At 38.0% G+C, this 24,431-nt stretch overlaps 1 protein-coding gene across 8 annotated transcripts in view; it reads right to left on the reverse strand.

Moving 5' to 3' along the window:
* The window catches only part of RBFOX1 (RNA binding fox-1 homolog 1), a 957,869-nt gene that overhangs the window by 882,488 nt on the left and 50,950 nt on the right, over window positions 1–24,431 (reverse strand). The gene's annotated exons all lie outside the window — the stretch shown is intronic.

Below are 24,431 nucleotides of genomic sequence, written 5' to 3' on the forward strand. Positions count from 1 at the left end.
CCGATTTCCGATATCACAAAAATATCGGAACTCGGTATCGGAATTCCGATACAGCAAATATCGGCCGATACCCGATACTCGCGGTATCAGAATGCTCAACATTAGTGAAAAGTACTTACTCTATGGGCATGTGCCCACGATCAAGAATTGCTGCGGTTTTGATGCTGCATGTTTATGCAGCATCAAAACTGCAGTGGCAGATGTTACAGCATAGTGGATGGGATTTCTAGAAATCCCATGTTTACTATGCGTGTATTTGCACCTGCGGATCATCAGCGGAGACTGACATGCGGAGCGCCTTTCAGGGCCACAAAATGTCAATTTCTCTAATCTCTTTAACAGAAATTTCATCAATAGAAACGTATTAAATGCAGTAAATCTGCACGGTTCAGTGAACCTGCATTCAATAGAACGCAGTGTTTTGGATGCAGCGAAAATACGCTTCGTCCCAAACGCTGCTACTTCCAGATCATGGGCACATAGCCTATTGCCTCTGAATTGGAGCAAAAAATACAACTTTATTTATTACCCATAGAAAAAAATCTCAATTAAATTATTGGGTGAGTATTAGTTATATTTTTACCTAATTGCTTTTTAGTAATTCATATCATCCAAGTAAGTGAATATAAATCAATATTTGGAAATATTTATACAAGATATAACAGTGCGCTATCATTATTATTATTTAGTGCACCAAGAAAAAATCTTCTGAAAATGAATTAATGCGCATTAATGAAAGTAAATGATGCCAGAGTTTTCTAGTTTTATTGTGGTCTTGAATTAACTTGAATAATGTTTCCTTTTCTTTTAATACCTTCAATCAAAAAAATGTTACCGCTGCAGAAAAGTTTATTTAGACGCGGAACGTGTTTAATGATGAGGATTAGATCATTAAGTTGATCATTTATTCATATGCATTCTAATTATGCAAATTAAAAGCATCTATTTAAATGAAAATGATGAATACATTCACGTTTTGTTATTATAACACCTGAGCTAAACAAATTAAAAATCGGCTAAACTTAGCAGTTTCCTCATTTCAATTCCAGATCAGATAAAAGCTTTATTAATGGTTAGGTATCTTCATGATGTGGTTTTGTATCTATCAATGCCTAGGCAAATAGTTTAAAAATTAACTAAATCTTTGGGGTTTCTTCCATAATTTGTGTGCCTTATTAATTGCAAGGTTAGGGGGATGTCAGCCGCAACTACATTCCTTTCTTCTGATGAACTTCCATTTTTCTTTTTCTTTTTCTTCTCCAGCCTGGTCTTCCTTTTGCTCATATCTTTCAGCAGGGGTTCATCGCAATTGCCTCGTCGTTGACTTGTGTTATGTCCAAAGGGAATATTTGGTGCACAGTCAACAGCGCCACCTGCCAGAAGTCTGAAGTTGAAGGAAGACCGGACCAAAGGAGAAGGATGATGAGCTTATTGAAAGAAGGAAGAGAAGCAGTGGTGGTATCAGTATGGGTAGGGTCAAGAAGAGGTGATTGTAAGAGTATCTTAAGGTTAAGTGCACAAGTTGCAGAATTGCCGCGGAAATTTCCGCGGCAATTCTGCGCCTCCTGCCGTGGGTATATCGCATGCAGAATTGGCATGCATATTCCCTCAGAAAACTAGCATAATTAGCTTGCAGAATGCTAGCGTTTTCCAAGCGATCTGTAGCATCGCTTGGAAAACTGATTGACAGGTTGGTCACACTTGTCAAACATAGTGTTTGACAAGTGTGACCAACTTTTTACTATAGATGCTGCCTATGCCGCATTATAGTAAAAGATAGAATGTTAAAAATAATAAAAAAAAATAAAAAAAAGGGTTATACTCACCTTCTGGTGGCCCGATCTCCTCAGCGACTTCCGTTCCTATAGATGCTGTGTGTGCAGGACCTTCTATTGATGTCGCGGTCACGTGACCGTGACGTCATCGCGGTCATGTGACCGCGATGTCATCGCAGGTCCTTCACACACACCATCTATAGGAATGGAAGCCGCTGAGGAGATCGGGCCACCAGAAGGTGAGTATATCACTATTTTTTATTTTAATTCTTTTTTTTAACCAATTATATGGTGCCCATTCCGTGGAGGAGAGTCTCCTCTCCTCCACCCTGGGTACCAACCGCACATGATCTGCTTACTTCCCGCATTGTGGGCTTAGCCCCATGCGGGAAGTAAGCAGATCAATGCACTACTATGTGTGCAGAATCGCCGCGGTTCTGCAAATTTAATGAACATGCTGCGTTTTTTTCTGGAATGTGATTCCGCTCAGGAAAAAAATGCAGCATGTGCACAAAAAATGCGGATTGCATTCTATTAAATAGGATGCTTAATGTGAGCGTTTTTTTTCACGGTTTTATAGCGAAAAACCGCGAAAAAAACGCGAAAAATCTGCTAGGTGTGCACACAGCCTTAATATTTATCGTACTCCTGTCAGATTCGATTCACATCAAATTTATGCAATGTGAACGGCGCACAAGTCATAATCAATTTTCTCAAACATATAAATGCTTAAAAACGAAATAAAAAGACACAAAAGGAATGATGAAACAGGGCCAATGTGCATTGTAGAAGAATAAATGCAACATGGAAACTATCATCAAACAGCCGCTGCTAAAAATATATTTTTATTCTGGAGAATATCAGACTCGTTAAGACTTAAAAATGTAATTGGCAGCAAAACACGAACAAATTATAAGAGTTTAATATCTCCAATAGATATTTATGTGTCAATATGTCTATCTGCAGCAAATAGTATGGTGAAATAATGAGGCCTGAAAACCCAATGTTGTCAATTACTCATTATCATTATGCATTAAACATACAAAAAAAAACAAATGTATATATATATACACAGTGTATATTTTTCTATTGTTATTAGTAGCTAACCTGCTTGTTGATAGTTCCAGTGTTAAATGCAGTTCATAGATCTTATATTCACATGTGCAATTTGTTTTTTATATATATATATATATATATATATATATATATATATATATATATATATATATATATATATATATATATATATATAATATATTTTTTTAATTTTTTTTTTTTTTAATTTTGTTGACCAGAATGTAATGTTAGGACTGGCTGGCAGCTCTTAACCTAAGCATTACAGCTGCATATATTTCTATGAAGCCACCACGCTTGGGTCCGAAGAGCCACCGGCCAATTCCAGCACTGCGTTCTGATCACCTTCTAATTTATGCTGCCGTCTGGCTGTGCCATAATACTGTAAAACTCCAGTGCCAGTAATACATGAGTAAGTTATAAGTGTTGGGGAAATTGAAGCATGTAGTAAGGTGATAATGATAATCGGGACCGAAAACCCACAGTTGTTCTCTGCTCATTATGAATCAAAAAGACACAAAAAAATAAAGAAATGGCAAATGAATAACAGATCTGTGAACAGATGCCTTCTGACCATTTTCAGGTAGCAACCAAAGAGTGAAAAGCTATATAATTATGCATACTAAAATGACAGGGAAGGATAGGTATGTCATGGTCACTGTCTACTAGTAATACTTCTACCTATATCCTAATAGGGTTGTGTTCACTAATAAACTGCTATGGGCTCACGCACATTGTATTGTAGTCTTCATATAGTGAAATAATGCCTTGGTTTTCACATATGCAGGACGTGAATAATAGAAACATTAATTATTTGACATTTTGACCCACATCTAACTTCATGCAGTAGAAATGGCAATTCTGCGCCTACCTATCATTCCTAGCAGAATAACAGATTTCAGGATCATTTACTTCCTACACCTTGTAATTGGAAAAAGGTCATTTCCATGGTACTGCCCCCGTACTGATTCATTTAGTCATGCTACAGATCCAGCGAAATAAAGCAGGGGCTGAAATTCCAGGGCTTCAAACATATTTTTAGATCACCTGGATGAAGATATCTGATGATTATGTAGGATATTATCAAAAGGACTGTTTATAATATGACGCTCTATAGAATGTTCTCCTCTACGGCCCATCATAACTAGGCGAAGGCTGATGTTCTTATCTCCGCATTGTAAGATAATTTGCAAGTAAATTTAAATATGGTCATGATTATAATTATCCCTTGATTTATTTTAGCGTTTACATGCCATTAAAAAAATGAAAAACTATACTTGAATACCTATATGGTAGATCTAGAAATGGCGTACTGAGAGTAATAGATAGCCCAGCCTTTCGATAGTACTTAAGCTGGACATTTCGGCCATACCATAATCTTCTGCTATGCTTTATGATCAGTCATGGGAATGCTGAGTCCCTTAGAAAGCTCGAATGGATAGAAAATCCTCTTCTTTGCCCTGTGGTCAACCTTGCAAAGTGATGGTATGAATTTTAAACAGGAGTCAGATCAATACAAGCAAATATAGCTCAACTACACCATTTATTCAGCCATGAGAGATGTCAATATACAGATTAGGGTGATCCATCTTTTTGATTTCCTACTGTCTTCTCAGTGACTACATGAGAGCTTTTGCCTGTATTAAAAGTGTTTGCTTTCTCAACCATAAAAATTCCAATTATTACACTAAGTGCACTGGAGTTAAGCTGCTTGTTGCAAGTGGCCTTGCATTACCTGAACTCCTGTGAAGTATGGATCAACACACAGAATCATAGCCGGCCCATGGGAACGCGACAAAACTCCTTGAGATGACAGTAAGATTTGACTGATTGCGTAAGTCCCTCTATAGCTAAACACATCAGCGAAAAGTCAAAGGAACATCAAAACAACCCATCTGAACTTGTGAGCTGCAGGCAAGATAATCTCCCGCAGGTCAGAGTCACAGGTAACAGGTATTAGAGCTAAGTATTTTCCTAAAAGATGACAATTTCAAGATAAAGCAGCTAAACTACTTGCATTACTTGCATTGCCGTTCATATCCAATTGACTACTTTTTATATCCTTTTATTTATAATAGAAGTTCTTTTGAAGACCAGATAGATAAAGGAATCTCAGATGTCGCAAATAAGGTATAGAGGATGGTACTGTCACATATGTAGGTGAGCAAAATAAACAAAAAAAGTACAATAATAATAATAATGTGAAACCTTTATCTCATCAATACCACCCAAATTATATTGCTGGTCATTGTTTTTCTAAGGGGGGTGGTCTAGGAATGAAGGTTGCTAGTAAGCATTATATATGGTGGAACATCAATCACAAGAAATCAGGTCTGGAAAATGGAGATGTATTCTCAAAGTGGTGGTCTGATCATCTGTCAATACTACTTTTCCATGGATGTTAATAAGATTAACAAACCTTTTAGACCTTATAGATGCTCTCGTCACCTGCTGGACACTGCAGTGCTTCGTGATTTCAACATACATATGGTATAGACCAGTAATTCTCAAATTGTGAGATGGGTCTTACTGATCATTGCTGAGGCACACCTGAAGATAAAGTCTTGGCAAAATTAACATCACATAGGCTCCTCTTGTTGCCCCTTGATGGTACAAGTAACAGTAAAAGATGTTAAATAGAGTATGGAAAGTTAAAGAAGTGCTCCTCTGTTCAAAGTTTTATCTTCCTAATATATTGCAGTCATCATAATATAGAGCACTGTGTACTTACAATTGCTCATTTTGCCCTTCTACCTAGTTAATTGTTCTCTTTTTCTCTTTCCCTTTTTTTTTACATCTCAGACATCACACGATTAAGAACATACTAGCTGAATGTTTCTAAGCTCTGCGTAGAAACAGGAAGTTTATTTTCTCTGCATGAGTTATCATGAGAACTACAATCACTCATCACTGAAAAGTCCCTGGCAGCTCAGCTCCACCCCCTCACCAATTCCTGTTCTAACTGCTGTAAAATTGTAGCTCTAATGATGACTTATACCTGGAAAAAAGACCTCCTGTTTCTGCATGCAGCTTAGAAGGACTCAGCTAATCGCTTTTAATCACACAATGTCATAAATCTAAAGGAAAAGAGAATAACTGGATAGAAGGGCAAAAAGAGCAATTGTAAGTACAGAGTGCTATATAATTTGATGATTCCACTACAATAAGTGTGAAAATGCTCCATAATGCTTTGTTAATGTTTTCTCAGTTAAATTAGTTAAAATGTTAATTGCAGATACCTGACCTTTTGCTTAATTATTATTTTGCTTCTAGATCGTCGTAGAGATAGAGATAGTGTCATATTAAATTAATTTTGTTGTAATCCTAGAGATAATGATTTGAAAATACCTAATAAAAACAAGATCAATTATGGTAGGTGCATAAGTACATGTTCATTACTGGCAAGAATCTGTTCATTAACGGATTTTGGAAAATATTTTTTCAGTGAAACACATATTTTTGGGCTACAAATCATATGGGTTTCATTAAAAATGTTGCCTATTTGTTTTTTATAGTCTTCTTTCCCCTATAGATTCAATTGTGATGTGGTCTGTGGTCATAAATCAGCTGGGAGGAAAAAAGACACATAAAAACTTCTCTGTCAAACCATCATATCGGGCTGACTGATTGGTTCTAAGTGAACTCATTCTGTAGCCAGCAATAGATGGTGTAACACCAAAGCTATAGAAGGTAAAGGGTGCAACATTATTAATGAAACAAAATTAAAAAATGATTTTTAGTCCCGATTACATGCACTTAGGTAAAAAAAAAGGTCCCAAAGTGAACAAGTATAAATCAGATATTGTGTCATTAAGTGATCCTAAGTCAGAAGACAATGATCAAGGTTTTGAATGTAGAGTGGTCAGAAAAATTTCCTTTGTTGGACCCAAGAAACTCTAGGCTGACACTGAATTTATGACTTTGAGTTTAAAAACTTACAAATTAATATGTGACTATGTTTTATATATATATATATATATATATATATATATATATATATATATATATATAATATTATACAGTAACAGTGAATATTGTCATATACGTACAGTAATGGGTTTCTTACTGCTGTGAGTGTTTAATGTCATATGTGACAAATTGTCAGTAATTGACTCCGGTGTATGACAGCTATGGTGCCAAATGACTAAAAGCTTCCTCACAAGCTCCACAGTAGCCCCTGCCATGAATGGCCCGATACTATTTTTATTCTTAGAGTTGATAACCTAACCTTTAAATGTTTCCTATGTGAACCCGTGGAAGATTCGCATTATACATACAGTATGTCATGTGATTGTCAATTTCTTTTTGTAGCCTTAGCAGGTAGCACATCCACATGCGACTAATGAGCATTGCATTAAGGTTTCCAGCAACAAAACAGTTTAACGTTAAGAAGAAGCTTCTGAGAGCCTGAAACTGATTAGCCATTAGTAACAAAAAGATGAGGTTGTCGACTTTAATGCTAATTTACCAGACATGGTTTAATGACTTTGTAAGTAAGGTAAAACTCCGTGGAGCTTAGTTTTTTCCATTTACTTGTCCAACCTTAACAGGAAGCTGTAAGAAAATGGTTGCCCTAATTTCTTAAATGACTACGCTATAATGCCGTTATCTAAATAGTTTGTTTACAACAGTTTAATGGCGTATACAGAAATGTGGAATCGGGTACAAGGAAAAAAGAAATGAAAGCCCACAAAAGGTATTGTTTCATTCTCGGAATAAGATTAAAAGTGCTTCAAGAGTCTTCTTGACTAATCATATTGTAGTGTATGTGGCCATTACAAATTACAGAAAAACAATAGTTACTTGATGTCATGTGGACAATCTGGATATCACTATGCCTTGAAGATAAAAAATAATTTAACGTGTAACATGTAGGTTTGTTAATCTCATAGACTTGCATTGAGAGTTTGTGACCTTTCCAGCCAGTCAGAAGTTGCGTTCACAGGATGACAGCGTGGAACCGGAGCAGTGATGGGAACAGTTAAAGACGCAGGTTGGTGAGTATATTACTTGGGGCACTGAACGTAGATTAGTGGCACTACTCCTGAAATATAAAATTTACATTTGCACTTAAGTGGTGCTTTAAAAATGTCCATTGTGATAAACTAAAATATACACCTGGAACCTTATAGAGTTTTAAAGCCAACATCAGAGAGGGCCACCACGTCAATGAGACAGCTAAAGAAAAAATATATAGTGAATAATCAAAGTTGTGTTGCAAATGTTAGAGAAGAGTTAGAGAGACATTGTTATATGGAGAATTGGACATTTTTTCAACAATAAGACTCATACATTACAAACAAGGTAGAGATGGACAACCATGAATTTCTAGGTTGTATCGGAAACCTCCATGTACTGCATTCATGCTTGCAGAAGACTAATATAAACCTTTAGTTGGCCTTTAATAAAGAAGTCTCCTACAAGAGTTAACACATACTGAAAAACAAGCACTAATGGCATTTCAGTGCCACAATACGTTGCACAATCCTGAATGGATTCTAGCCAAATGTGTTATTATACAGCTTAGCTACTGATCTGCTAATGTTCCTCTGCGCCTTTATTGTTCTTGCTTGTCCCGAATATAGACTGAGCACCAGGAGGAGCAGCGATATTCACACAGCTCCATTTAATGGTGCATCTCTGCCTGAACCTAAAATGTTCTCTTTTAATAACATCTTTTCATTTATCCCAAAGTGAAATATATAGTTTTTAATGAAAGAGTTTGAGCTTGTCTATACACGGCAGCCAACAACACATGCTATTCGCAAGCTTCTCCCTATTATCTTCCTCGCCTCTAAATAAATATCTGATAAAATAAACTACAACATAAAGTATCACTGCTTTTCCATTAACACTCAGATGATGGCAGAAGCAAAGTACGTTGTCTCCTTATCAAAACTTTCTTTACAGATGAGGAAGCTAGGGGCAAGAGAAAGTAATAGATTACATGGGAGCACAAAGGGAGGCCTCTCATGGCTGCCTGCTTGGAGTATTAAATAATCAAATCCACTGTTTTCTATTGAAATGAATCTATTAGGAGTCAAGGGTTTTTCAGAGGTTCGTTTTTATTCAGATCCCGGCACCATATCTTATCCAGTCTAATATTTTACTGCTTTTGTTTTGGCTCAGACTTGGTGGTTCTTAAAAAAGTCACATATCCTAAAAGCTGCTCTTGGTGTTTGGCTAATCCACTTACCATACATTCTTCATTGTGTCCCTAAAGTCTAAATACATATGACACGAAGACAAAAGTGCATATTTTCAAGAAATGAAATTTCTTAACAACATTTTATTCAATTGGAAAATTAAATAACTTCTTCAATATGATTTCCATCATTTGCGAGGCAAAGGTTGATGCGCTTTGCAGAATTCTATAAAAGTTAGTTCAATTAAATTAATTAAGATTATTGTTAATGAAAATTCCTATGTGTTCAGAATTTAGGGACACCCTGTTAGTGATAAACGAGTGTGCTCGTTACTGGAGATTTCTGAGCATGCTTGGCTGCTCGTAGATTATGTTTGTGTCACTGCAGCTACATGATTTGTGGCTGTTAGACAACCTGAACACATGCAGGGATTGCCTGTTTGTTAGAGAATACCCACATGTATTCAGGCTGTCTTGCAGCTGCGGCGACACAATCATAATCTACGAGCATGCCAAAGATACTCGGAGAACATCTAACTCGGAAATCTCCAGTAACGAGCACACTCGCTCATCACTACACCCTGTACGTTCCCTAGCAGAGATTAGTAGATCTTTTGTATTTCAATTTTGCTGACTTAATCCCCAAAAAATTGATTCAAGGTGAATAGATTTGTGCAAATCTCAATACTACAAAGCTTGTAATTGCTCAGAAAATACGTTGAGGGAAAGGAGAAACCAATAGCGAGAACCCAGCTGACCATAAGAGCTTACACTTTACAGGTGAGCGTGAGAAAAGACCCACTGACCATAAGAGCTTACACTCTATGGGAGAGAGAGAACCCCACTGACCATAAGAGCTTACAATCTGCAGGAGAGAGAAAGTTCACCACTGACCATAAGAGCTTACACTCTATAGGAGACCGCAACCTATACTTTTCAATCATTGAATATCCACCATCATCTGACTAATGCTATTAAAAATTAGCTCAAAGCCTCCCCAACATGTTTCACTAGTTAGACTGGCGTCATCAGGGGTTTGTGGCTATGAATTATATATACATTATATGGGTTGTGACTGCTCCAAGACCAAATTATATTTTATGGTCTTTAGTTAGGGATTATTTGCCTCAGGCAATTTGTTAATAGTTGTGTTTACCCTACGCTGACTGTTACGAACAGCGTTAAGTGTATATCAGTACATAACCTGAACTCTTTGTCTGTAAAGCCATGTGATTTTGATGGATTCAGTATGTGGTTAGCCTTGTCTTGCTGAAATTTGCAAGACCTTCACTGAAGTTGATGTCTGGAGGGGAGCATATGTTGTTCTCAAACCTCATTATATAATGATGTTCAGAACTAACAGTGCCTTTTACAATGTGAAAGCTGCCCATGCCATAGGCAATAATGCAACCCCATGCCATCAGAGATGAAGGAACTGTGCACTGATAACAAGCTGGTAGGTCCCGTTCTTCTTGAGTCTACGGAACAGTTCAGAAGAGATTTCAATTTTTATAGTTCATTTTAAATTAGATTTTGTCCAGAAAATATGCCTTTGTTTATGGATTGATATATGACTTATTCTTTGAATGGTAGAGCTTTACTTTGCATTTGTGGATTGCACTGTGAACTCTGTTCACAGACAATGATTTCTGGAAGTATTCCTGAGTTCCTGCAATGATCAAATAGTGCCCTTTTTCATTGCAAGGCTGCCTGAGATCCCATAGATCATGAACATTTAACCCCTTCATGACCTTGGGATTTTTCGTTTTTCCGTGTTTGTTTTTCACTTCCCTCCTTCCCAGAGCCATAACTTTTTTATTTTTCCATCAATTTGGCCATGTGAGGGCTTATTTTTTGCGGGACGAGTTGTACTTTTGAACGACATCATTGGTTTTACCATGTCGTGTACTAGAAAACAGGGAAAAAATTCCAAGTGCGGTGAAATTGCAAAAAAGTGCAATCCCACACTTGTTTTTTGCTTGGCTTTTTTGCTAGGTTCACTAAATGCTAAAACTGACCTGCCATTATGATTCTCCAGGTCACTACGAGTTCACAGACACCTAACATGACTAGGTTATTTTTTAACTAAGTGGTGAAAAAAAATTCCAAACTTTGCTAAAAAAAAAAAAAAAATTGTGCCATTTTCCGATACTCGTAGTGTCTCCAATTTTCATGATCTGGGGTCGGTTGAGGGCTTATTTTTTGCGTGCAGAGCTGGCGTTTTTAATGATACCATTTCAGTGCAGATATGTTCTTTTGATCGCCCGTTATTGCACTTTAATGCTATGTCATGGCGACCAAAAAAACGTAATTCTGGAGTTTCGATTTTTTTTCTCATTATGCCGTTCAGCGATCAGGTTAATGCTTTATTTTTATTGATAGATCGGGCGATTCTGAACGTGGCGATACCAAATATGTGTAGGTTTGATTTTTTTTTATTGATTTATTTTGATTGGGGCGAAAGTGGGGTGATTTAAACTTTTATATATTTTTAATTTTTTTCACTTTTTTTTTACTTTTTTTTTTCACTTTTGCCATGCTTCAATAGCCTCCATGGGAGGCTAGAAGTAGGCACAGCCCGACCAGCTCTGCTACATAGCAGCGATCTGCTGTTCGCTGCTATGTAGTAGAAAATCAGGTGTGCTGTGAGCGCCGACCACAGGGTGGCGCTCACAACTACCGGCGATCAGTAACCATAGTAGTCTCAAGGACCTCTATGGTTACAATGGAGAAGCATCGCTGACCTCCGATCATGTGACGGGGTCGGCGATGCGCTCATATCCGGCCGCCCGGCCGGATGCGGTAGTTAAATGCCGCTGTCTGCGTTTGACAGCGGCATTTAGCTAGTTAATAGCAGCGGGTGAATTGCAAATTTCACCCGCCGCTATTGCGGGCACATGTCAGCTGTTCAAAACAGCTGACATGTCCCAGCTTTGATGCGGGCTCACCGCGGAGACCTGCATCAAAGCAGGGGAGATGACATCGGACGTACTATCCCGTCCGAGGTCAGTAAGGGGTTAATATTGACCATCAGCATTGTACCTTGTGCACATGGATGTTTCTAGAACCTCTAAATGCTGTGATGATGTTAAGAAGTGAAGATGATGGGAAATTCAAATTGTTTGCAGTTTTATGTTTAGAAACATTTTGGTAATTGGTGAACCTCTAACCATCTTTGCTTCTGAGAGACTCTGCCTCTCTAACATTTTCTTTTTGTACACAATCATATGACTTAGTTCAAATTTGACTTTTTAGCTGTTTATCATTAGTACCACTTACTTTTCCAACCTTTGTTAAACCTGTCTCAATGTTTTTATGATGTGTTATCTCCACTATTTTGTAAATGAGTTATTTTTTCAAATAAAGGAGAAAAATGTCTAACATTCAACTTCTGTTCTGTGTTCTATGTTCTGTTGTCAGTAAAATATAGCTATGAGAGATTTACAAATCATGGCATTCTTGTTATTCTTTACATTTTACAAAGTGTCCCAACATTTTTAGAATTGTGGTTTTACAATAGAGCTCCATACAAGTTTCTGGGTGCAGTATTATTGTAATGTAAAAATAAGATTTACAAAGCTATATTACAAAAGTGTGCATGAGTTATAAATAGTAAAGTAAATATACGAACTTCTACAATTGTTTAATAATTCTTCTAGGATGTCTACTTTCTAACACCACAATGTTCCTTCTGATATCACTAGCATTGACAGAAGGGACTTGTTTCCTGCTGTTATTCCTCCAAGGCCAAAGGCCTCAGGTAAAGTACTAGAGGGCTGTCACTTGGGTATCGGTGACATAAAGGCATCAATTATAGCAAACAAACATACTTCTACAGCGCTATTGAATGAGTTGTATGGACTGTGAGACATTATGTCTTACTCTATCCTTATCTGCTTCAATAGGGAAGATGTGTTACTGATTTGTGCCAATGAATGGGATAATCCAGATGACCTAAATGCTGATAATAACTCAACATCATCTCTGTAATATAAAAGTATACTAAAACATTATGCAATGTGTAATATATTGTGTTCACTGCTTGTGGTTTCTGTCATATTGATATCATATTTTCATCAATTATGATGTTATACTCAGCATATTCACAATAGTGGGTGCTACATAACGGGAAATTCGATGTAAAGCTTTTTTTGGTTGGGCAAAATAATAGAATATTCCATTTGTAATCAGTATTGATATTTTGTATAAATTATGCCGTTTCATGGTTCTAGAAGACGATTATTGTCTCTACCGCCAAGGTTTGCATTATCAATCTTTAAAATATTGATAAAAATACCTGGCCCAACTTAGAATAACTATACTTCATGACTAACTTTTAGCTAACCTAACCGTTTGGGCTATGTAACGTGATATTTCACATTTGGTGTGTTTTTAATTGACAATGATCAAAAAATACAACTTTTCAACCTGTACTAAATATTAAAATAAACCCTTCAGGCAAAACTGGTACATTGTGTTATGCCTAGTGTAAGGCCCGAGGAAGCAAAGTGTGACACTGAACTTCTCTGTTGGTGTTCTTTGAGTCTGTGTCATGTAGCGTCCCCTAAGGCAATGCATTTGACATAACATAGTGAATCCGTTTTGACTGATGTTAATTTTTTATTTGTTTACTTTTATGCTTTCTCCAGTTTCTATTGAAGAGTTTTAGAAAAGTTTTTTTGAGATAAGCAACAGTCATCAAGATACAAAAGAGCTGTTCATGGATCCTGTTATAGACCAATCTTGATAGCACTACATTTAATTTGAAAACTTAAATAGGTTCTGCCAGCAGGTTTTTGGCATCTCATCTGAGAATAGCACAATTTAGGAAAAGAGACCCTGCCTTCAACAATATATCACTTTACTGGGTGCAGCCGTTCTGACACAATAAGAGTTGTTAGATTTAGCAAGCAGAACAGCTATGAAAGCTGCCCTCACTCAAACTAGGCTCTGTATTTACATAGTCCGTTGACAGTCAGCTGCTTATCACAGGAGGGAGCGGAGTTGTCTCCACTAGTCTGGAAAATTATTATGATCAGGAAATGAAACCTTCACTGTAAGTAAGCAAAAACACACAGCCTGATAAGTGACACATCGTTGATATCCGTGTTTCAGCGTCTTCCTCATGCTGTCCACAGATTACATAGCAAAAATCTGCTGTTGGATTCCCTTTAAAGGGTTGTTTTATAGTTTCATCATCAGCCATGATCTGCTCTTTTACCTCCATTTTCCTGAATCCCAGGGTAAATACACTCCTGAAAATTGACAGAATCAGAGGCATGGTTGCACTGCTTCTCCAAACTGTGCACTTTCTGATGATGAAGAAGCTTTGGCAGAATGAAGGGACACTAAAGCTGGCTAGATTGTTGCTCATCCACTTTGCTAAACTGAAATGGTGACAATGAATATGAAACAATAACATTAAAAATCCCTCAGAGTTTAGAGAAAATGGTTTTTCAAAAGAATAAAGTTCCAAAGTTTCTTTTTTTTAACAAGCACTTTATAATTTTATCTATTATTGATGTTAAGAAAAGTTTTTTCAATCAGATTGTCTATGAACTAACATAAGATAGTAAGCAGGACAGATTGATATTAATTAATAAGTATACTTTTCTTTTTTGAGAAACAACAGAACAAGTGAAGATAAAAAAAATCTTTCCTTATGTATCAGTTACTCCTTGCCTCCTGTTCTGATCATCAGCTGTAAAAAATGCTCAAATCTGTCTACAAATCTGTCTGCAGTAAGAGATCAAATTACACTTTCTGCTTATAATAGTTTATCAAGGGAGTTGGAGGGAAGCTGCATGAGAGCAAAAGCAGAATAACTCAACGGGAAACTGCTGAGGCTTCTAGTGTAGAAAATATGGTAAAAATGCACAAAAAGAGGTGTAATATGTCCAGAAATGGTGCTGGGGACATTACTATAATAGCTGCAAGAGTTGCAATTACATCCGGGCCCTGGAGCCTAGGGGGGCCCCAAACGTTCCTTTGCCCCATCTAAAAAGATTGTTACTATTAAAAACCTGTCATAGTTGGGGGCTCTGTTGGAGATTTTGCATTTTGGGCCCAAAGCTTCAAGTTACACCATTATTTACTATCAGCAATCCCTGCAGCTTCAATTTTGATGATTATCTTGACCCCATCAGTCTCTCCTTCCTGGCTCAATCTTGATTTATCAGAAATGGCTTAAAAACATTTATTCAACCAATTTCTTGGCACATCACTGACCTACCTTTGCCACTGATAGACTTAGGGTATGTTTCCACGGTCAGGAGCCGCAGTGTCAAACACGCAGCTTCCAGATGTTACAGAATAGTGGAGGGGATTTCATGAAATTCCTTCTCCACTATGCATTAAAAGATGCCTACAGCAGACCCGCGTAAATGGACATGCAGCACGTCTTTCCAGAACGCAGCATGTCTGTTTACAATGCGGCAACACTCCGTCGTCGCACCGTAAATTTACCATGGACAATCATTAGATGCGGTAAAACCCGCATCTAATGATTAGTCACATGCGTAATAACTGCATAAACGCAGCTTACTATGCATGTCTACTAATTTAAATAAGGTCTTACCTTGTCACATCGCAGGAAGTCCACGTCTACTGCATTTCTCGTGATAACTTGGCTTACCGCGAGAACTGCCGTGCACATGACCGGGGATTATCTCCGGTCACTAGGCTGGTTCTCACAATCAGCTGATCAGCTGATGGTGAGAACACTACAAGGTAGGTGATCACTGGAGAGTTGTCTCCGGCGGTCATCTACAAGCTCTGCTATGTCTGGATGTCAGGCATCCAGATGTAGCAGAGCTGGACTTGTCGTGGGACACTCGTTATTAGGGACTGCGTTGGACACAGGGAGTATACTGTTGGTTAATTTATTTAGTTATTTTTTAAGAAGATTGATGGCTTCGCTTGGATTATCAGTGTAATAAAGATGGCAAAACTGTGTGGTGTTTTATTTCATTAAAATACTTTATTCTGCATGTGTGTGTTTTATTAATCCTTTCACAACTATAGGATTAGTAATGGTAGGTATCTTACTGACGCCTCTCCCTTAATAAGCCGGCTCAATGTCACCTTACAAAGGTGACATTAGCCCCTTATTACCCCATATGCTACTGCTACAGAGCAGTGGGAAGAGAGAGGCTAAGCGTTGGAAATGGTGCATCTTACAAATGCGCCATTTCTGGGAAGGCTGGGAGCTGGTATTTGTAGACAGGGGGGGCAAATATCCATGGCCCCTCTCTAGGCTATGAATATCAGCCCGCAGCTGTCTGCATAGCCTTTCTGGCTATAAATTATAGGGGGACCCCATCATTTTTGGGGGGTCTCCCTATTTTAATATCCAGTAAAGGCTAAATATACAGCTGCTTGCTGATATTCATAGCCTGGGAAGCTCCATGGGTATTAACCCCGTCCCAGGCTACAAACATCGGCACCCTAGTCCCTGGCTTTCCTTCTCTGGCGCAGAAAATTGTGCGGGAGCCCAAGTCATTTTTTTTTTCAATTTTTTTTTAAATTAAACAGATATTGCATTTAAGGCCAGGATAACACTTGTGAGAAACTCACACGAGTCTCGCTCCTCAATACCCGGCAGCAAAAATTACATGCAGCCGCACACTCCGGTCCCGAGTGCCGGCGGCAGTGCCGGGCAGTGAGGTGCGAGACTCGTGCGAGTTTCTCACAAGTGTGAGCCTGTCGTAACGCAGATTTCATGTGTGTGTCTTTATTTAAGGCTGGGATCACAAATGCGAGAAACACAGATGAGTCTCGCATCTTAATACCCGACACTGCCGCTATCACTCGGGAGCGGTGCCTGCGGCTGCATAAAAATATATGCTTTACACCAAAAACAAGGAGGATGAACCGCACCTCCAAAAATCATACATTGATATAAAGCCGCTAGGCAAAAATTTATAAAACTGAACATGAGGTTCTTAGTTTAACATTCTGATCAGAGTGTATGAAGCCCACTGCCACGTCACGGCAAACCTCGTAGTGGGTCCTACCACCCTAACGGAGCGGAGCCGTGCGCCAACCACTGACACAATGACAATGCACCAGCAAAAAAAAGGAATCAAGCGACTACATTTTATACTGGAAATTATAGTAGTTATTGCAAAAGCTAATATACAGTAACAAGTAAAAAAAAATGTTTCCTCTAATTTTAAATCCTTTGTGACAGAGAGGTATTGTTAATGGTGCAATATCATAGTGTGTAATTGTAAATTGTGTCATCAATGATGTTGACCTAGATTCCCCCTTAGGACATGGGGATATCCTGCTATTTAAAAGCAAAGAGCTGCTGAAAAGCTGGCACCCCCTGTGATGGATTTGGACCGCACATGGTCAGTCATTCATGTGAATAAGGGTAGTGTTATATTACTTGTTTCCCACAATGACTGACGGCTGGGGGTCTCAGCTGCTGGACCTGAAATGATAATCTAATCGCCAGGATGGCTTTTTATTGAATAGAATTTCTCCATCTTGGACAACTCCTTTTAGGTGTCGTCCCCATGCATATGGTCTAACAATACCTGCCCAAAACACTTTCTAATAAAAATACCCATGTAAACATATTTAAAATTTAATCATATCGATTTGGTTGGAGTGAATTCTAACTCCATTCAATAAAAATGTGTTTGTTCATTGATTGACCTATTTAGGAATTTTTTTTTATATATTGACTATTTATTTTTCCAGGTTGGAATCATGCAATGAAATTAAGAGTTTCACTGCAAACCACAATACCTATGGGACTTCATACTTAACAGTCATGATAAGCTTCCCCCCCTAATTATCCTATTAATATCTCCCTCATTTACAGGTTTTAATACGCAGCCTTCCTTCCCACACACTTCTTGTTTTTTTTCATACAATCTTTTCATTTCAATGTAAGTATATAGGGAAAAAAACAATTTCTTTAATTGCCTCTCCGCTATTTACATTCATGTCAAATGTCTAATAATACTTGTTTTCTATCAAAACTCTATGACTTGTAGAGCTCTATTTATCCTGCTTATGGCTGAGAGGTAGGGGGCTCCTTTTAACCCAAGCACCCCTATACTTACTACATGTGGAGCCTGTTATTATGCTTGGAAGCGTTCCACGCTTTGCTTTATATTCAGAGGCTTGCCTGAAGCGACCCGTCCTGCGCGGCTTGCCTCAACTACAGGCAATATTTTAATATTATGTTTCCATGTTTGAAACGATCTCTGTGCGCATTTCTCATATCTGTGCCCAATGTGTCAGCGAATGTACACTCGGATACTGATGTATGAAAATCAGTCGACCTGTTTATTCACTAGAAGCTTACTGCATTTGGCTTGCATATTTTAGTATGTTGTCATGTCCATTGCATCTGCTATTAAAATATCTTCTGTGCAAGAAAACATGTTTTTCTGTTAAAATGTTGCAAGAAAAATAATAGAAATAATAACCATACTTATTAATATTTTATCACACACACTATACATACGCACACTTGCATGTGCACATGTACACACACACATGCGCACACTCACACACACATATCCACACATGCACATTTAAATAAACACTCACGTACACTCACACAAGCGCACACACATGCGCACGCTCACACACACATATACACACGCACACTTGCATAAGCACTCACGCACACATACACAAGCGCACACGCACATGAGCACACTCACACACACATACACACACACACACTTGCATATGCACTCACGCACACACATACAAGCGCACACACTTACACACACACTCACACACTTGCATACACACTCACAAACACACATACAAACACACATGTGCACACTCGTACACTCGCACACACACACATGCACACTTGCATACGCACTCACACACACACAGGTACACACACACATGCGCACACTCACGCACATATACACACGTACACTTGCATAAGCACTCACACATACACACACGCACACTTGCATATGCACTCATGCACACACATACAAGTGCACACACACATGCGCACACTCACACACACATACACACACGCACACTTACATATGCACTCACGCACACATGTACAAGCGCACACACATACACACACTCACACACACTTGCATACGCGCTCACAAACACATGGAAGCACACATGCGCACACTCACTCACACATACACACTTGCATATGCACACATACAGACATGCTCACATACAGACATGCTCACACGCACATGCACTTATACATATGCACATGCACATTTTCACATACACACATAAACACATACACATGTACAAACACACACTCACACAGCTAACATTCTGGCCTGTGGTTATTGTTTTGGTAATTGAATATATAAAATATAGACGTAGCACCACATTTATAAATAATTTTGTGATGCTCAGGAGTAGAAACTTGTCAGATACAATGTACTTGCAGTGATATCAGCACTTGACTACTTCTAAAAAAAAGCAAAAAAAAAAAATACAGCAGGATGACTGGCCGACTGCCCAGATATGTACTCTCGGCATGAAGGCAAGAAGTAAGAAGCTGTGTCTGTTCTCAGCTTTCAGTGATAGTAAGATGATGTAAGGGTATAAAATCACAAATATAGATGAGGAATATCAACTGTTCACCGTGCTCCATATGCTTCAATACATATCAAAAATGTGAATAATATATAGTGCATAAACCGTAACGCAAACTTACAGCTATATATACCATAAGCACAAAGCCTATGGTGGATATGGAACAGCATGAGCAGCTGTATAGGGGCCCCATAGGTAGGGCAGGCATACACTACAATGAAAACAGGACACCACATATGAGTATCAGCTCAAAATAATGAGAAGTAGAGTTAAAAATTCTCACAAAATTTGAGCAGGACAAATTTGCTCATTTTACGAAGGGATATACACTGAAAAGTACAGCGCAAAGCGGCTCTGTTGGGAAGGAATTAAAAATTATAAACTCTTATGCTCAGTTCAGTTTGGCCCTTCGAATACTTGACCCACCATCACCACTCCCCACTCAGTCCTCTGGTTGTCTCCTCTACTTTCTTCTTCCAGTGAATGATTCTTATAGTTTCCTACACATTCACGTTGGCTGTGACTCAGTTCATTGATATTGATGACAAGTGCCACAACCTATGTTGTCACATGTTATGATAAATATATTACTAACTTACACTGCACCACAAATGACAGTGTGGAACCTAGTCAGTGATCTTGCCTACTGGAAGGCAGGGAGGAAGAAGAAGAAAGAAATGGAGCCGAACAGAGGACCAGGTGGGAATCTGTAGTGGCAGGAAATGTATAAGAAGGGCTGAGGAGAGTATATAAATATATTTTTAACCTTTTACCATCCCTTAGAATCAAGAAAAATAATGACTGGCCAGACATTATCTTGGATTGGATTGGAGCGAAGCAAATTTCCAAAATTAAGATTCATCTGAAAATACACATTTGATTAGTTTAGAATCTTTTTTGCGTATTTTTACTAGAAAGTCATAATAAGGAACCTTATAATGAACCCAATACTCTTAAGAAATCATCAGTTAAACAGCAAGGGGCCCACATATAATTTACAACCTATGTTGTCACATGTTATGATAAATATATTACTAACTTACACTGCACCACAAATGACAGTGTGGAACCTAGTCAGTGATCTTGCCTACTGGAAGGCAGGGAGGAAGAAGAAGAAAGAAATGGAGCCGAACAGAGGACCAGGTGGGAATCTGTAGTGGCAGGAAATGTATAAGAAGGGCTGAGGAGAGTATATAAATATATTTTTAACCTTTTACCATCCCTTAGAATCAAGAAAAATAATGACTGGCCAGACATTATCTTGGATTGGATTGGAGTGAAGCAAATTTCCAAAATTAAGATTCATCTGAAAATACACATTTGATTAGTTTAGAATCTTTTTTGCGTATTTTTACTAGAAAGTCATAATAAGGAACCTTATAATGAACCCAATACTCTTAAGAAATCATCAGTTAAACAGCAAGGGGCCCACATATAATTTCTGCACAGGAGCCCCCTACTATATTTCTGACCCTCTGAAGCGATATCTTACAAAATTCATTCTTTACAATTGTGAAATCAGAAAATGAAACTTAAAGGTGTTATCGACTACTTGGGAAACCCCTCACCCCTCATGTTGGGCATCATTAAAATAAATACTCTTTTCACCCAGGGCTCACGTGAGGTTGTAACATTATGTGAGTCCAGTGCCCAATCAGTGCCGACTTCACTGTCATCGACCTCGGATGTATTGAACATCAACAGGAAGTCAGAGCTGCGGCTCCTCCCTGACTTCCTCTTGATGTTCGACTTGTCTGGAGGTTTGGACAGTGACTCTAGGGCTGTTTGAGTACAGGACTCACATGTCATTATAACCTCAAGTGAGCCCAGGGAACGCAATTGGAGGAGCCATTGGTTTTAAACTCCCTATTAAGATATTTGTACTGGTTTTGTGTCCCAGATGATCTATTCAAGTTTCAAATTCAGGAATATTCTCGTTTGATCATTTACCATGGACCAATGTAAATTCGTATTGTCAAGAATTTAATCACAGATTTCACAGCTAATGAAGGGTTAATATGGAAATAAAGGTATGTGCATCATGACAAACATATATTAATGGATGCAGTGCATACTCCGGGACAGAAGTATATCTGTGTATCTAAGCATTATGGTTTACAGAAAATTTTACAAAACTAAACCAAGACTCTTTGTTTAGTTCATATCTTTACATTACTCCTAGAAATGTGTGTATGCTGCTTACACATGAAAGAACTGGTATAATTGAATCTATCACTTTTATTTCCATCTGACAATCCATTGATTCTTATTAACAACCACTGGCCTTTACCATAAAATGTAATTCACTATGTTGTAAGCAGCTCCTGCAATAAACCAGTCAGGGAAATATAGTGTTGGACTGCGGGCCATGAAAATGAAAAACCACTTCACAAATAATTCAGAGCAGCAATATGGTAGTTTTCATGCATAAACTAGTCTATGTTCAGTACGAGTTTTCCAATATTTACCAACATTGTTTCATTCTAATGCTATGTGGTAATCCTCACAATGTAGATTGTAGAAATGTCTTATACAAAAACGGTTTGGTATGCACGAGGCAGCAGAAGAATATAGCCTGGGTAAGACTTTAGCAGAAGAATCTCTGGTGGGCCAAGCACCAATATAATAATGATCCTCAAAGATCCATAAGAAGAAAGAGCAAATATTACTTAAAGGGGTTGTTCAGCACTTTAACATTGATAGCCTATTAGGATAGGTCATCGATGTCTGATTTACGGGGGTGCGGAAACTAGTATCTCCACCGATCAGCTATTCTCCGTGTCAGCAGCGGCTGGAACTGCTCAATTATGGGGCTCTAAAAGCACAACTCCATCAATGGAATAGTGGCTGCGGCCAGGCCCTGCACTTCCACCCTGTACTGAGTTGAATAGCTGGCGGATGTTCAATACTCAGCCATGGCCACTACACAGTTGATGAAGTTGGAATGTGCAGATTTGTAACTGACCAGTTCCGGTCATTGCTGACAATTGGAACAGCTGATAAGAGATATGACGGGTATCGCACCCCCATCAATCAGATATTGTGGATGCATCCTAAGGAGAGACCAGCAATGTTTAAGTCCAGGACAACCTCTTTAAGTTTGGAGTTGATATCTTGCCACAAGGCTTTATTTCTAAGGTTGACCTTATTTATTATTAAAAGGAAATGTGCAAATGTTCTGTATATTTGGTGAATCCAATATAACAATTATTAGAATTAGTCACCAGGTTCAGGCTGTCCTAACGAAGAGTAAAGTAGGGGACAAAAACCCGATTTGAGCAGTGTATGACTTACTGGTCTCCTTACCGTAGTTTGGTAAAAGAAAACTGCTTTAAATGATTCAACTCTGATTTGATTAGTTCTGATTATCCCTGTCTGCCACCATTGATTGACTATTTTCTGCCTAATTAGGATATAGGCAGTAAGCTGTCAATCAAAGGTGTGGGCGGGGCTTGACATGACTTCTCACTGAGAGCACTAGCAGAGCTGCAGCAAAAAACAGTTACATTTTGAAAACCACAGCAAGAAGCCCAATAAATAACCCAGCATTTTTGTGATGTCCTCAAAATACGAAGCATAAATCTGGTGACAGATTCCACACTTGTCGTGTTCCTATACTTGTATGAACTATATACATGACATCTAATAAAAAATTGTGTTCTCCTCAACAGAAAATATATAAAGCATAGTGTTGGCAAATCTCCAGCGATGATGTTATGCTATATATTATATGGACATACTATACCTAATATTTCCTTTACAAAGCATTTACATTTAGTCATTCTGTTAACAGTGACTGGAAAACCATTAACTATCTTGGCTTTCTAAAAACATCAGACTACTTAAGGTTTATAAATGATTCAGCTTTTTGTTGATATTGTGTTACTGGACTATGTCATACATTTCTCTGTTATGGATTCTTACACATAAATCGATCCGGGAGTCTTCTATAACTGACATACAAATTTTATTATTTAAATATTTTCCATTTCACTGCAGACACTAAATCTAGGTTATGTCATGGCTCCCATTAAAAAGATGATCCTTATAGGTGTCTAGATATCTTTACAGTCTTGTTTTATTACCATCAAGCTATAGAAAAATGTACATTTATAAGAAATAGTGCAGGTAAGAGAATAGAAATGTAAGCCTATATGATGTAGATAGAATGCGATGAATATTTTAAGTGGAAGTTAGCTTGAAGCGTTTTTCCCCAAATCATAATGAGGTCTCAGTTTTCTGTGCATACAGAATTAATCATGTATTCCAATTCCATCCCTAAAAATGAACCAAAGGGTTCTATTTAATCTAAATTTCAACAGGATTCATCTACCAGTAGTTCTAAAGCTTCGGGTCAAGCATGAGCAGATGAACCTAATGACCCTGTGTGATAAAATATCTAGTAGTTGGGTTGCAAGCACAGCTCAGCTATGCTATACTGAAGATTCCACTGATACCAGAAACATTTCCACCTTTTTACCTTGTCTAATTAATAAAAAACAGATACACCCATGACCCAGTCTAACAAAACAGCCCTCTGTCCCTCTCATACCATCTTCATTGCCCTAACACAGACGTGTTGTATCAGAGCTCAGCTATTCTATGCTCAGTACTGCTATGCATGCAGGAGATCCAGCACACATGAGTAGATAAATTTAAATTCAATGTTTATCCCAAAATTATTGAAAACATCTTCATAAAAAAATTAGTGGAATTATTACATGATTTGAACCTTTGAAATCCCTGGTTTTAGTCATAACTTTATGACTAAGAACCTTTGAAAATTTCAAAGTTTTGAAGCTCATAATAACTCCCATGTCTTACAGACATTTTGCTTGTTCCCTTTATGGAATATACTGATGAAGATGTTTTCAACAATT

Source organism: Ranitomeya variabilis, chromosome 7, assembly GCF_051348905.1.
Source record: "Ranitomeya variabilis isolate aRanVar5 chromosome 7, aRanVar5.hap1, whole genome shotgun sequence".
Classification (NCBI taxonomy): Eukaryota; Metazoa; Chordata; class Amphibia; order Anura; family Dendrobatidae; genus Ranitomeya; species Ranitomeya variabilis.